Below are 15,684 nucleotides of genomic sequence, written 5' to 3' on the forward strand. Positions count from 1 at the left end.
CAAAAGATGTTAAAAGGTCAAGCCAATGTGTCATCCCTGGCCTAGAATGTGTGTGTGTGTGTGTGTGTGTGTGTGTGTGTGTGTGTGTGTGTGTGTTTCCCTGGTGTTGCGCTTCTTTATCTAGATTCACTCTTTCCCCTGCTTCACCGATCAATCCTTGAAGAAGCTGTCTCTCCCATCTGTCGTCCTACGCTCCTGAATTAATTCTTTTCCCCTTCATCTTCTGAAGCTCTGAGTGCCACGGCTTGCCTTGAATTTCAGAGCCTGCTCCATATGTCTGGAATGAATACATTTTGTCTGGTGGACCAAAATGCTCCCAGTTATGTGGAAAGGGGGAGTTGATGGAGGAAGCTGCAAACATATACTAGGGGGTTCGCACCAACTCTGACCAACATTTTCTGGTTTCTACCAAAACCAAGGCCCTTGTGCACCCTTCCCCTCCTAGCATCACCATGAGGCTCCGGATACTGCTGATGCGCGGACAGGGTATAATGCAAAGGCAGCCATGCTCTTCCTTCGTAGCTTTAAAATACCAAGAGAAGAGAGAGGCATAAGCTACTCCTCATTACAATGTGAAATACATTATAGTGAGTGTGGGGCTTTCTTAACCTATGAAAGTGTATAAAACTGTAATCCTACCCATCCATTTGTGTCATTTATTACTGTTTTGCTTCATCTTGAAGTCAGTTGAATCCAACGTTGTTTACATAAGGCAAGGGAGGATAGTAAGGAAAAGTTATACAGTGTTGTTTTCGCTAGATCATTCTTTTCTTTTTTAAGAAGGATTTACTTATTGTGTATACAATATTCTGTCTGCATGTACACCTGTACGCCAGAAGAGGGCATCAGATCACATTATAGATGGTTGTGAGCCACCATATGATTGCTGGGAATTGAACTCAGGACTTTGGGAAAGCAGGTGGCGCTCTTAACCACTGAGCCATCTCTCCAGCTCTCTACATCATTCTGATACTCTCAGTTCTGCCCTTTGATATGATAGCACCTTGGACCACCGACTCATCAGTATCTATTGCTAAAGCGCCAGACACTCCCTGACATTTGTTTTGGGGAACAGAGCCAGCAGGGTCACAATTATGTCCTGTTCAAACACCCTAGCAGGTTTCTTTGCCTTGGCTAACAGGGACAGAGACAAAGTTCTAGATGCCTGGGACTGTGGCCTGATACTGCCCATCTTTAATTGGAAAGATATTTTTGCTTCACTAGAGAAAAAGATGATGGCACAGTTTATTGGAGAATATATTAGCATAAAATGTCAATTCTCAATTTGTAAGTAATAATGTGAGTAGGGACAGATGATTACTTCCTGACTTGGTCAGTAACACTTGAATAATCAAAAGTTAGGAGTCAGCCTGAAAGTCCCACTGGAGGATGTCCACCAATTAAAACTTCTGCAGTGTTTTCATTCAGACGTGTATGTATGTCAAAGCGGTTGGCGAAATGCCAACATCAGAATGGATTTATCCCATTAAAGCACCAGAAACTGAGATTTGGCTTCTCAGAGAGCGAAGACACCAATCTGGTATTATGCAACTAGTAGGAGATGAACTTCAGGCAAAGGAAAAATATTTTATCAGCTCTTGCAAATTGAGGTACCAAGGCTAAAACTGGGTAAGTGTTATCTTATCCCTTTTTCAACAGAGCAAAACTCTCAGGACACATTTTATGAGCCATTGGGCTATGTTCTAGTTTTGAAGGTGTGCACACACAATTCAAAATTATTTGTAAAAACGCCCTCTCCTCAAAATTAGAAGAAGTTTCTGCTAGTTATAAGTTAGACAAGTGATCAATTTAATATGATAACTTTTCGTATTTTTAAGTTTTCACTCATTAACTCCTACAAATTTCTCTTGAAATTCAACACTTCACTGAGAAAATAATAATGAGAAGATACTCCCTGTCATAGACATTATAATCATCCTAGAAACTATAATCAATAATAGCATTATACTATTTCACTTATGTGTGAGAAACATATGTGGTATGTCTCCTCAGAGTCATCAGTCAAGATGAGCTGCAAGAGAAAAATACCATGAATAGAACAAAATCCACATACATTCATGGGTTCAGATGCGCGCGCACACACACACACACACACACACACACATGATTTTTTTTACCCTAACATGATCTGAGTATTTTATGAAAAATGGCTTGAATGCTTATCAAACCCCTTGTTAAAATCTATTCATTGTGTGAAGTTCCTCAGTGCCTCAGTAAAGGATGTTATATATTCACCAAGATTCCTTTTACTTTTATAAATCGGTTCAATGACTTAGCTCTCCTACACCAATCACCATATATAATGCTCCCTCATGGCATTCCCCATCCCGAAACAGAAAGGAACTCAGGCATGTCTCTGCTAGCATTTGTACTTGTCATATACCTGACATCACACTAAGTCCCTTATTTATAATGATTTAGTCATCTGAACAATCCGTGTGACAAAGTACCTTAAAATAATTACATCCACTCACCAGATAAGGAAACTGAGGCTTAGCTATTTAGCCTTTTGTCCATGATGACAAAGAAATAGAGTAAACCTTAAACACATGGGTTGTTGACATCACAGACCTTGCTCTTGGCTGCGACCCTCAACTTACTCATTTCCAACTTGAAAACAGGTGTTTGAGCAAATCGTATAGCATATAAAATGTGCTTGAAAGTGGATGGAGGTGTTCTTGGTTAAGTAAACTAGGTGATTTATAGACTGTGATGGTGACTATTGTCAGCTTAGTAAGGCCATGATCATCTAGGACAGTGTTTCTCCCCCTTTGGGGGAGGGTATACTGACCCCTTTCCCAGGGGTGGTATATTAGATATCTTGCATATTCAAAAATTACACTATACTCCTAACAGTAGAAAATAGTTACAAAGTAGGAGTGAAATAATTTAATGGGGGGGGGGGGTCACCACAACATAAGGACTTAAGTTAAAGGGTCACAGTGTTAGAAAGGCTGAGGATCACTGCTGTAGGAGACAAGCTGCTAAGCATGCAGTAAGGGAGTCTCTTGATAGAGTAAACCAAGGTGAAAGGTCTCACTGTGACTGTGGTACCTGTAGATCGTGGGATGGGATCCTGGACTACATAGGAACAGAGAAAGCAGGCCAAGCCACAGTCTTTGTCTCGGACTACAGAGACAATGTGACGAACTGCCTCAAATTCCTTCTGCTATGAGTACCCCATCAAGACAGACTGCAGCCATGAGCTATGAGCTAAAATAAGCCATTTTTTTTCCTTCGATGTGTTTTAATCTGGACATTTTATCACAGCAAGAGGAAAGGAAACTAATGCATAGATTTTAATAAGAAGATTTTGTCTATGGTGCATTTTGTCTTAGAGACCAAGCAGGGATAAAGCAAAAATATCATTTAACAACAGCAGCCAAATCTGCAGGTACTAAGATTACTAATCTGGAAAAGAAGGGAGGAAGGAAGGAAGGAAGGAAGAAAGGAAGGAAGGAAGGAAGATTTTTAACCTAGAAATATGTTGGGCAGGATGAAGGTTCTCTGTCGCACCTCCTTCCAGGGGCCGAACAGGAAAGCATCGGGTTGGCAGCGATGTGCCTACTTTCTGGCTTTACAACCTGTGTCTTATAGTTGTAATGGTTGTAGGAAGGATGACACATCCGTGTACCTGTCAGGTCATTCAAGCTGTGGCCATTTAGACTGTCAGAGATTACTTCGCTTTGGGGAGTGAACCACATGACTTTTTTTCCAGAACCCACGTGTCCCCCAAGAGTCTCGATGTTCTCTCTCTTCCACCATCTTTTTCCACCTCCACTCAATCCAGAAAGGTAGGCTACATAAAGGAAGGCTTCCACTTGGAATGCAAGAACAAACTGAGAAGTCAAAACTCCAACACCATCTGCGGTATAAGGTCAGGCTTCCCAGCTGCCTTGGCCTGGCAGGGAGCGCTTGAGTGTATACAGACCCGTCAGTAAGCTGTGTCAGCCTTCATCCCACGGAGGTGACTAAGCCAGAAGCTTGCTAGGCTGTGGAGGTGGGCCTGTCCTTTGCATTTCTCAGAGGATTTCCTGGGAGTTAAAGAATCACGAGGCACTGGCAGAGCCAGCATTTGCGGATGGCAGGTGAAGTTTCTCCTCAGCCAGGAACTAGCACTTTTTCTTCTTTTTCACAAGTGAGGACAAGTCAAAAGCCAGCTATTAACTCAGGAGGCACGCTGGGGAAGTCAGAAAGAAAAGCGTATTGGCATTCATATTAGGCAGAAAAGGATCCATAAAACCCAGAGGGAAATAGAAGCCAAAGAAGTGCTCCTACTTGCACACTAATGATGTTTATCCACACAGGAGACTTGCTTCTTCAGTGCTTTATCTACAATTTAGAGGCCATTAAATTTTAATTTAAGATAATTCATCATAAATGTGTTTTCTATTGGAAGCTTCAGAACTGAAGCATCTCAGATATCCCAGGTTCTCCGAAAATTTGGATTCCACCATCCAGTGAAAGGTCACACCGTGAACTGCTGAACAAACATCATCCACCCAATGGGACTGGCCCCTCCTTCCCCCCTCACTACTGAATATTCAAACACACAGCTGTGGGTGTGAACTGAGAAGCCAGGAAACCTGAGCTTGGAAGAAAACCCTTTGTGCTTTACATGAACTCCAGCACTTAGGTGGTTGGCGGATGTGCTTTGCAAGAGTGTTAGACACTCTTCTTCGTCTGTCCTAATTGAGAGCATTGTTAACATCCTGTAATTGCAAAGGCCAAAATTAAATAGCAGCTCAAATTAAACAGGAATGAGCTGAGGAAACTTCGCAAAAGCAGTCGGATAGCTTTTGCTAGCTGTTCCCGGCTCCCCACCCTCACACCCCAGCTGTTAACATCCAGATTCCTTAAGGGTGAGACACATAATCTGTTTTTCTTTTGTTTCATTTCATTTTGCTGTCCTTTGGTTTCCCATCACTTCTTAGAGCCAGTGACGCACAGTGGTTTGTATGGATGTATCTGGGTCCATTGTAAGGGTGCATCTGGATACATTGTATAGATGCATTTGGATACATTGTAAGAATGTATCTGGATACATTGTGTGGATATATCTGGACACATTGTATGGGTGTATTTGGATTCATTGTAAGGGTGTATTTGGATACATTGTAAGGGTGTATCTAGATATATTGCATGCATGTATTTGGATACATTGTATGGATGTATTTGGATACATTGTATGGATGTATTTGGATACATTGTAAGGGTGTATCTGGATCCCACAGAGTGCTGGGGCCGCATCTACAGCAAGCATAATGGATTCAAGACCTTAGGATGCAGAGCTTCTGTGGACAAGGCCAAGCCGCTTGCACACCCTCAGTCTTAGAACTTCACGTAAAGAAGAAGGCATTGGTAGGTAATAGGAAATGAAATTCCAACCAGTTAGGCAAACATAATTAAAGCCAAGAATCAGAACTTGTTTGTATTTTTCGTCAACTGCTGCTATTCTTAAACAAATGAATGAATGAACTTTACTCACGATCAAAAAAAAAATTGCCACGTGCAAAATGCCTTCCCTAATGTTAATGTAGAAGTATTTGTCCCACCATTAACCCTCGTAGGGTGTACCTTCTTTCCCACCGCAATTAATTCAAATGTTCAAACTTAAAAAATTTTTGGCACAAATTTATGTAACAAGCTCACATTCAGATACTGTAGTACATTTGTACTGTGGCTTAATCATTTTTGTTCCTTTTTTTTTTAATTCCTCTTATCAAGTTTATTAGAAATAGTTGATTTGACCTTCAGAATGTCTTTTAAATCCATGCACAACTTCTGGCCCCTCCACTGCCACTCATCTATGACCTGGTCCTCTAGTGAGACTCTGAAGTAACTTCCTCCCTAGCCTTTCCCATTGCACTCACTTTGTGCAGTACACTATGTGGCTTCAGGCTCATCATGCAGCAGGTTTCTTCCTGCCATGTTCCTATTGCAGTTTTGGTCTTGAAGCTCCATTCTTCCTGTTGGTTCTAGATAAATATGTTTTGACCCTGACCCTTATGTGGTTGGTTGTCTCACATTCACTAGACAGCTGCTCAAATATTCTTGTTGGGAAGAGTCTTCCCTGATTACCATGGTTTCTCTACATATTCTTGTTATATTCGTTATCTATTTGTTCACTCCTTCGATCTAGGCTGAAAATCTATTTCTAACAGTTACTGGCTATGTAAACCTATAAATGTAATTTAGTGACTTATCACATCTTAGAGCCATGCTGATACTAAGACCATACTAGAAACTATCTCATTGTATTGACAGCTCCAAAGAGAAGCATCAAAGTGTCTCCCGTGAAACCTGAAACACTAGACACAGCCTTTCCTGAAACAGTAAATTACAGACAAACAAGAAATCTATATATAACTGGAATACTAATAAAACACACAAATGACTTTGTCAAGAACAATGAGATCTATTAAAATAAAACCTAGCATGCTAATCATGACCACAAAATGGCCTTTCAAGGAATGGGAGAATCACATCTTGAACGTGTTAACTCGCCTGGAATTATTTTGTAATTTCGGCACACTCTCAGTGAAATTCCAAAGCATTAGGCTACATCACCTGTTATTCCACTTGGTAAGAAAATGAAACATAAAATTATAACTGACACCAAAAGTGCATTTAATTATTATTCTTGTGTGGTTAAGTTGAATAGTACCAAAGATACACTAGTAAAAAAAAAAAAGGTGTAGTTGAAAATAGAGCAGTACAGTAAAGCATTTATTGAGTGAAAGGGAATAGGATATATTATATGAAAACTTTAGGAACAAAAAACAGAAGATAATTTGTTTCTACAAGCAGGAACAAATTCTAAAAGACTTTGCACTGGCTGTTACCCAAAGTACTAGACCTGCGAACTCAATGGGAGATTCTAAAGTAAATGATACTTCCCACTTTTTGTGAGTTTTAAATCACAAGAATGCCTTGCTTATTCAAAATAAATTTAAAATATTTAAGGAAAAAAGTGATTTTTTAAAATAATACTAACACTAGTTGGTGGCTTTTTTCACTTTTCTTAATTAGATGCATTCATGCATTTAATAAAACTTTAAGAGCAATAGTTGGAACTTTATATCATTATATATTGTTTCCTTTTTAATAAAAATTTAACATTTGCTCAATGCTCTGCTTCTCAGCAGGAGGAAAAAGACATAGAAGGACCAAACAATAACATCATTTTCCCTGAAAATGGCTCCACTGAAAATAATTTTCCAGCAGTGTATTAAATTGTTATCATTAAACTTTTTTAACGCTCTTGTTTCAGACTAATTTTAAGTTCTCGGCACAACTGAAGGCAAAAAGCAGAGGTTTCCCATTTGCTCCCCACTCCCCCATGCATTTACACACATCTACAGCCAGCATCCCTCTTGCCCAGTGGTACAACTCTTAAATATGAGGAGCCTCTCTCGACAGATCACTGCCACCCAAACGCCATACTTTCCCTTACCGTTCCCTCTTGGTATTTGTCATAGAAACGGCTTATTAATATTTACTATTAATATGTGTAATTATTGCAACAGTTATTATTTTACCCGCTATCAAAGCAATAAAAACACAGGCACCAGTTAGATTTCTGATACACCTATACACTGGAACTGGGCAGAAGCTAAGCCCCTAAGCTACCTTGTTATCTTCCAGCCCCACACCCCATGCCACTTGCTCTAATAACTCCTATCTGGGCTACTTCCCGTCCATCGTTCCCATAAATACTGGCACATGTTTTCCACCTGGGGCTGCTTCTCTGCGTCTGCCAATCCTCATGCAAGCTCCTCCCAGGCACATGCTTCTAGTTCATGCCGAATCCACGGCGACTCTGTTTTCTTCTTCCTCCTCTCCTGTCTTACCTCCTCCCTCTCCTCTTCCCTCCCCTCATGATTCTCTGTCCTCTAAGCTCCACCTACCTCACTGCTGCCCAACCCAGGTATGCAGGCAACTTTATTTAGCTAATCAGGGATAATTTAGGAGCCAAAGCTCACAAATGTCATTTTGATTACATGAGAGTTTGCTTAAAACAGTAAGAATCTTGGGGAGCAAGCAATTAACATCTGGATACATGGTGGTTCCCGCTCAACCTGCATAGGTATGTCTTATATGCATTTATATACACATATAAAGGTATATAATCATCAGTATAGTATTATATTCAGTGTTTCCACTGCCCAAAAGATCATCTGCACCCACCTATTCACTTCTTTCTCCCCCACTAACCCCTGACAACCACTAATCTTAGTGTCTCAAGAATTTTGCCTTTTGCCAAGTGTAATATACCTGGTATCATCCAATATGCAGCCTTTTCAGATGGATGTCTTTCACTTAGTAACATATCTTTGAATTTCTTCCCTGTGTTCTCCTGGTTTGATAGCTCATATATATTTTTAGTTCAATGCATTATCTAGATTTATCTCAGTTTATCCATTTACCCTCTAAAATCATTTTAGATGCTTTTAACAACTAATAATAAATCAACTGTAAGCACCTATGTCCAATTTTGGTTTTGTTTGGCTGTTTGGGGTTTTTTGTTTTTTTGTTTGTTTGTTTGTTTGTTTTAGTGTGTATATATGTATGTATGCACATTTTAACATCTCTGAGTATACCAAGTAAATAATTCACACTTCCTAGTCTCTAAACATACACAAGACATGTTTAGTTTTATATGAAAATGCCAAATTATCTCCCAAACAAGCTATACCATTCCACATTGCTGCTAGAAAGAAAAACCAGTTCTTAACAGGTTATAACCCTGGGCAGTGTTTGAGTTGTCGGTGTTCTGGGTTTAGCCTTTTATTTTACACAGTGATAGCTCATTGTCATTTTAATTTATCCTATCAAAACCCCTTTATCTATTTTTAAAAAGTAGTAGTGTAAAAGCCTAAACAAAAAAAGTTCATTTGAAACACCAATACTGAAAGTAAATACTGAAGGCAGTAAAGGACATAGTTCTACAAGGAATCTAATGTTGACAATACTAATTTTTTGGTTTGTTTGTTTGTTTTGGTTTCAAGACAGCATGTCTATGTGTAGCCTTGGCTGTTCTGGACTCATTTTGTAGACCAGGCTGGTCTCAAATTCACAGAGATCTTCCTGCCTCTGCCTCCCTGAGTGCTGGGATTACAGGCATGCACCACCATGCCTGCGATGGTGCTCAGCAATATTAATTTTTAATTGATAGATTTATGAGATTTATATATTGAATATGGTACCATTTAATCATCACTTATCCCAGACTCTCTCAGGTTATTTGATTAGTAACAGTTAAGAGTTAATCAATTCCTACTGTCCTCAACGCAGCATGTGCAGCTGTCCTGTCCCCAGATAAAGTTGTCTTTACCATTGTGTTCCTTTCATGAGTCTGTCAGCCAATGGCAACTCTTCAGTGCCCATGGGATACAGCTCAAAGTCACAGACAGCCCCGCCCACACTCCTCCCACCCCCAGTTAGAAATAGAAAGTAACCCAAAGAAGACACCCTCACTCTTTTCTTTTTTGTTACTTTGAGGGGGGCAGGGGGAGGGCTTTGTTTGTTTTGGTTTTTGAGACAGGGTCTCTCTGTGTAGCCCTGGATGTCTTGGAACGCACTCTGACTAGGCAGGCCTCAAATACACAGAGATCCACCTGCCTCTGCCTCCTGAGTACTGGGATTAAAGGTGTACACATCACCACCAGATGGTATTTTCTATAGTAAATTCAGAATTAATACTCAGATAGGTACGCATACATATATTTCTATATCAAAATATTAGGAAACCCGTAATGATTTTAGCCTTAGACATTGAAGTTCTCATCATTTCAATGGGTAAGTATTTAAGCCAAATAAGTAGAATTGCCAGAGCCACTTGCAAGTCTTCTCTCAGGTCTGCTTTCTGAAGGAAGCAGTCAGCAGCCAGTGGTGGCGGGTAAGCAGCACCAGGCACAGCTACAGAGACTGCTTTTGGGATTCAGCAGACATTACAACCTGCGCCTGAGCAGCAGCTTTGCTGACACCACACATTCAGAACAAGAGGAAGTTTCCTGTTCTTTTCACAAAACTTTGTAACCTTGGTTTCTGGGGCTCCTTGTTTTGGAAAAAAAAAAAAAAAGGAAAAAAATCACTTCCTGTTGATTTCTGTACTGAGAAAGGAATCTCATTAGTAGATGCTTAGGAAATGAACATACTCCACACAGAGACATGCAAGTGATATTTTTCCATTGTTTTCCTTGAACTTAAAATCCAACCACACAGAGTTGTTTTTCTCTCAGTAAGCATGTGTGTGTGTGTGTGTGTGTGTGTGTGTGTGTGTGAGAGAGAGAGGGGGGGGGGGAGGTGGTAAAACCCTGCCACTTTCTGGGTGCTTTTAAGATGTATTCAGCACCATTAAGACAGAACAAACCACATAATTGTGACAATCACTATGGCAACTAACAAAATTTTCAAATTGAAATATCCACTCTCAAGGCTGCCCACACAGCGCTCCTGTGCACACCCACCCCTTCCGATGTGCACACTGGGAAGGAAGGTCAGGCCTGTTTGCAGCCCCAATGGTGACGAGCTGTGCTCACTCTGGGGCCTGACTGTAGAACACCACAGTCGTCACGTGTCAGACAGCATCTCTTGCAGCACTCCGTTCAAACATGGAGACCAAAGAATTGTCTGCCTGTTGTGTAGAACCTGCACCCAGAGCCTGCAGCAAGCACAGGCCTAAATTAGCAATACCGTCCATATGTTTTCTCCTCTGTGCACTGGAAGTCATGAAAATAAGCGCTCCAAAAATAATTCTCCTATCACACAGTGTATCTTCTTTCTTCTTGTGAATCATATCATCATCTGAGTCTGTCTGATATAATTTAAAAAAAAAAAAAAACTCCCTCATATCCGAGAGAGCCTTTCCTCAAATAAATGCCAGGCAGGAAAACTGATATGTAATAGAATTGTAAATGTTGTAAAGGGTTCTGTTTAAATTTGGTTGGAATGTTCTGTTTTGTTTTGAGAGACAACAGAACTTTAGGAATCTTCCAGCTCATGGCTGTGCACTGATAAGGAAAGAGTCAGGAGAGAGCTCAAGGCCATTTAGAAAAAGCTGAAAAGATGGAAGAAAATGAAGAAGCATAACTCGTGCTCTGCCCACACACCCTTCTCATGGGGGGTGGGGGGATGGGGGAGAGAGAAGCAATCAGACTGAATTCCGCTTGCTCAGCACCACTCTGTCACTTTCTCTTCCTGCTTCTGTCTCGACGCAAACAGGAACTATTTGAGGGTGGGGTGTGAGGGAGTGAGCAAGCACAGAAAGGGACCTGCATCCTCTTATCGGGATTAGCACTTAAAAGGCAAGCTGTGTGTGTGTGTGTGTGTGTGTGTGTGTGTGTGTGTGTGTGTGTGTGTGTGTGTGTGTGTATGCGTGTGCTTGTGTGATGTAGGCATTACAGATCAACCTAGGATGTGGTTCCTCAGGGGCTGGCTAGCTCCCAGTTTCTTTACACAGATCATCCAACTCATCAGGCCCCAAAACCAAGCTTTCTTTTGCTAAACCTATGAAGTTAAGTGAAATCGCTACTCAAAAGGAAATTGTCTTAACTAGCAGCAACAGCACTATTACCATTAGAGCAATCAGCAGGCCAGCATTGGCACTGCAGTTTTTATGCAGCAGTCATACAAAGGGGCCTTTATAAGACAAACTGAGTTTGTATATTTGTACCATCTTAACTTCCGGTGCATCACTGTCACTACTACTCTATAAAAGCACAAGCAGGATAGAGAAAGCTGAGTAACTTCCAAGGCAAAGGGTGGAGCTGGAATTTTAGCTGTTAAGTTTGTTTTCAGGTTTTAGAGCTTTGAAAGGTTATTTTGCCCCCACTCCACTCCCTCAAATTACCATGTTTTCCTTTGGAATCGGTTGGCTTTAAATTTTTACATTTAAAAAAAAAAAGTCAGGAGCCTCCCCCTCACCTGTGCTGAACTTTAGCTGGCTTGCTCTCCTGCTGCTCTGGTGCAGGCAGCGTACGGATATGGGCAGTACTCATCTGTGGGTTATAAATATCTTTTCTTGAGAGGACATGAAGTTGGGGGAGACGTGTTAGAGACTGTCCAGAGAGCACTGTGCGATGAGAGTGATGAGCAAAATGCACTGTAGCCATGTATGAAATTCTCAAAGAATAAAGTTTCAAAACATAAATGAAGAAGAAGAAGAAGAAGAAGAAGAAGAAGAAGAAGAAGAAGAAGAAGAAGAAGAAGAAGAAGAAGCCGCCCACAATAAGTCTTATGGGACAACTCTTTAATGGAAAGGTATTTCTACCATGGGGGGTGGGGGAGGAATGTCACCGATATATGGCACAGACTAAGAACTCCCAAGAGTTCCAGCTCCTACAGCCAGCCCTTACCACACCCAAATGACATATCTTGGGCAAAATACAGTGACTATTATTTGTGACCTATTGCTAGGAAACACAGACCATTCAAATATCTATTTCGCCAGTTAACTCCAACTGTTTGCCATAAACGCTTCCTGTATTAATTTTTCTAGAACTTCTCCAATTAGTTGCCACTCAGTGACACAAGACACCACCATTGTAGTGTACTTTGGCTCTGCCAAGGTTCTGGACACTATCAAGGTGACTGCGAGCTGCAGTTCCTTTAGAAAATTCTAGGAAAGGAGCTGTTTCTGTGGTCATTTGAACTATCCATGGAATAATTCTTTGTAAGGATAAAAATTAAAATCTCCATTGTCTTGCCTCCCAGGCCTCGATTTCTGGGCTCATGGCTTCCTTTCCCTATTCTCCTGGCAGGTTGAGTCCTTCAGACCCATCTTCTCCTTCCATCTCCTCTTGCTATCCCACCTGGTAAAGAAGTCTTCCCTTATCAAGACTCATATGATTATGATCAAGCTAATACAATCAGTCTTGGGTAACTTCCTGATCTTAGGCTCCAGCCCTCTATAAACACATCTACAAAGTTTCGTTGCCTCATAAGGTAGTATACAGGTCTACACAGTTCCTTGTGTTCTCACGAAGCTCTGGAGAGGTAGAGCTTACACATCTTTGTGAGAACAGTACTTTGATTGCACATCTCATTTATGAATTAGAAGCCAATGAGAAAGTTTCGTTCATTATGCTTAGCCTCTTTTAAGAGCTTTATTGAGATACAATTAAGGCACAACAAGTTACACAGCTTTTGCTAAAATTTATGATTATTTATTTTATGCACATGAGTGTTTACCTGCATTTATGTTTGTGTACCACATGTATGCCTGGTACCCAAGAAGACCAGATGAGACCATTGTCTTTGGAACTGGAGTTAGAGGTGGTTGTGAGCCTCCATGTGGGTGCTTAGAATTGAGCCTGAGTCCTCTAGAAGAGGAGCCAGTGCTCACAACCACCCAGTCTTCTTACTAGTGGCATTTTTTGGTTTCTGAAGACTTTTAGGTAACTCAAGCTGGCCTCTAACTAACTCACTATCTAAAATGATATGTATCTTAAGTTGGCCTTAAACCCCAATGGTCATGCCTTCACCTACTGAACAGTGAAATTATAAACATGCACCACCAACTGTGGCTGTTGAATGGTACATCTTTAAAATGAACGGTTTTATGACTTTTTGTATGTGCATAGTATTACCCATGAATTCATCACCATAATCAAGATGATTTATGTATTCATTCATCATCCCCCCCAAATCTCGTGATGCCCCTTGGTAGTCCACTCTTTCATCCTTGAAACTATCACCAGACAACTATTGATTGGTTTTCTGTCATTATACAGGAATACATACACTTTTCTAGAATTGCACATAAAAAGAATCACAGATAATATGTATTTTGTTTCTTTCATCTGGCTTCTTTTGTTCATGTTTATTTTTAAAAAACATTTACATTGTGGCATGAATCAATAAGACCATATGACCTGTGCTTTCATTCTTCAATACTATAATTTAATATTTACATCTGAAACAATCTGTTAGGAAGAGGGGGGAAACAACTAAAATCAACACCTTATCTTTTCTTCCTGGTCTTTTGAAAATATTTTATTTTATTATAATTTATTCACATTACATCCCCCATTGTTATCCCCTCGCTCTTATCTTTCTATTTCTACCCTCCCTCACTCTTCCACCCTATTCCCCTCCCCTAGTCCTCTGACAGGTGGGGCCCTCCTCCCCCATCATATGACCATAGCCTATCAGGTCTCATCTGGATAGCTTGTATCCCATTCCTCTGTGTTCCCACAGGGCATCTCCACCAAGAGGAAGTTATCAAATCCCTGGCACCAGAGTTCCTGTCAGAGGCAGTACCCTGCTCTCCCCACGTAAAGAATGAGCTGTCCATCAGCTACATCTGAACAAGCAGTCTAGGCTGTCTGCTTGCCATGTTCTTGCTTGGTGCTGCAGTTTGTGCAGGACCCTGGGTCCAGATCTGTTAACCTTGAGAGTCTCCTTATGGAGCTCCTGGCACACCCACCCCACTCCCTGTCCTTTCATCCCCCAACTCTTCCATACAATTGGCAGTGCTTCACCCAGTGTCTGGCTCCAAGTCCCAGCATCTGTCCAGATTCCCCACTGGGTGGAGTCTCTCAGAGGGCATCTATGTTGGGCTAATATCCACTTATAAGTGAGTATATACCATGCACGCCTGATGGGTCTGGTTTACCACACACTGGTGATATCAAATGGCCCTGGGAATTGGTGCTTGTGTCTTTAAGCTGATCTTTTCCCATTGTGATGTCTCTGCTGGTCAGAGAATTTGGGAGTAGGTACAGACAATGGGGTTTCGGTCCTGTACCCAACTCACTTCTGCTGAGTTCACTGCCTTTGTTGGCTCCCAGTTTGTGACCCAGGTAGTCCAGGCAGCTGGGGAGCAGGAAGAAAGATATCTGAGTAGAGAGCTTCTCCGGTGGGCCTGCCAGGCAATACCTTATCATCTAAGTCCCTAATCCAGTCCAAAGTTCAAAAGCAGATACAAAACCCAGGAGAACTGAGACACTGGGAAACCGTGGCCTTCACATAATATTTTCTAATATCAGCTAACTTGTGCTATGTAGAAAATTACCCTCAGTACAGTAAACCTTAAAACAACAGTCACTTTTCTGTTGATAACTAGTTTGAACTGGTCTTTGCAGGGCAATTTATCTGCTGGAGTGGCTCAGTGTCTGCAGTTGCACAGGCAGGTTCAGGAGCTGAATCAATGGTTGGTGTTTGGTATGGCTATCTGTTGCTGCTGGCTGTTTGTGGGTAAACAGAACCACTAGGCAGGGAGTGCCAGCTAGGATTTTATTTACCTGACTATAATCGCAGGGTCCCCCCTCTACCCCTCCCCCCCCCCCGCCCCCGCACCACAGGACACTGGAAATCACATGATCAGGTATAGTTTGTAGTTAAGAAACCATCCCTACCTCTAGATGTGAAGAAACCGCAAAGGGGCATTCATTCAGACAGAGGAGTTTGTAGCCCTGTCTGCATTTGTCTCTTCCTCCCTTTCTTCATTACGTCCATTTCCCTACAACCTACTGATGCCTCAAGCCGCAGCTCAATTTCATTTTCTATATCTATCACTCAGAAGAATGTATTCTGTTCTCTCCCAAGTCACCAGTGAACTATTCTGTACTAAATCCAGGGAACCCTCTTCACTCATCAACTTATTGGGACTCTTGGCGACATCTGACATGGTCTTCGTCACCGTTGGCTTCGACATCC

At 41.3% G+C, this 15,684-nt stretch overlaps 1 long non-coding RNA gene across 1 annotated transcript in view; it reads right to left on the reverse strand.

Annotated features, from left to right (window-relative positions):
* Positions 1-1,980: 1,980 nt before the first annotated feature.
* Positions 1,981-15,684, reverse strand: part of LOC311605283 — a 62,996-nt gene continuing 49,292 nt past the window's right edge. Inside the window, exons 2-3 of the long non-coding RNA XR_014781878.1 lie at positions 3,953-4,201; positions 1,981-2,032 (exon numbers count right to left, since the gene is read on the reverse strand). This is a non-coding gene — a long non-coding RNA (uncharacterized lncRNA). The remainder of the gene's footprint in view (positions 2,033-3,952; positions 4,202-15,684) is intronic.

The sequence above is a fragment of the Acomys minous genome, assembly GCF_964271855.1.
Source record: "Acomys minous genome assembly, chromosome: 9".
Classification (NCBI taxonomy): Eukaryota; Metazoa; Chordata; class Mammalia; order Rodentia; family Muridae; genus Acomys; species Acomys minous.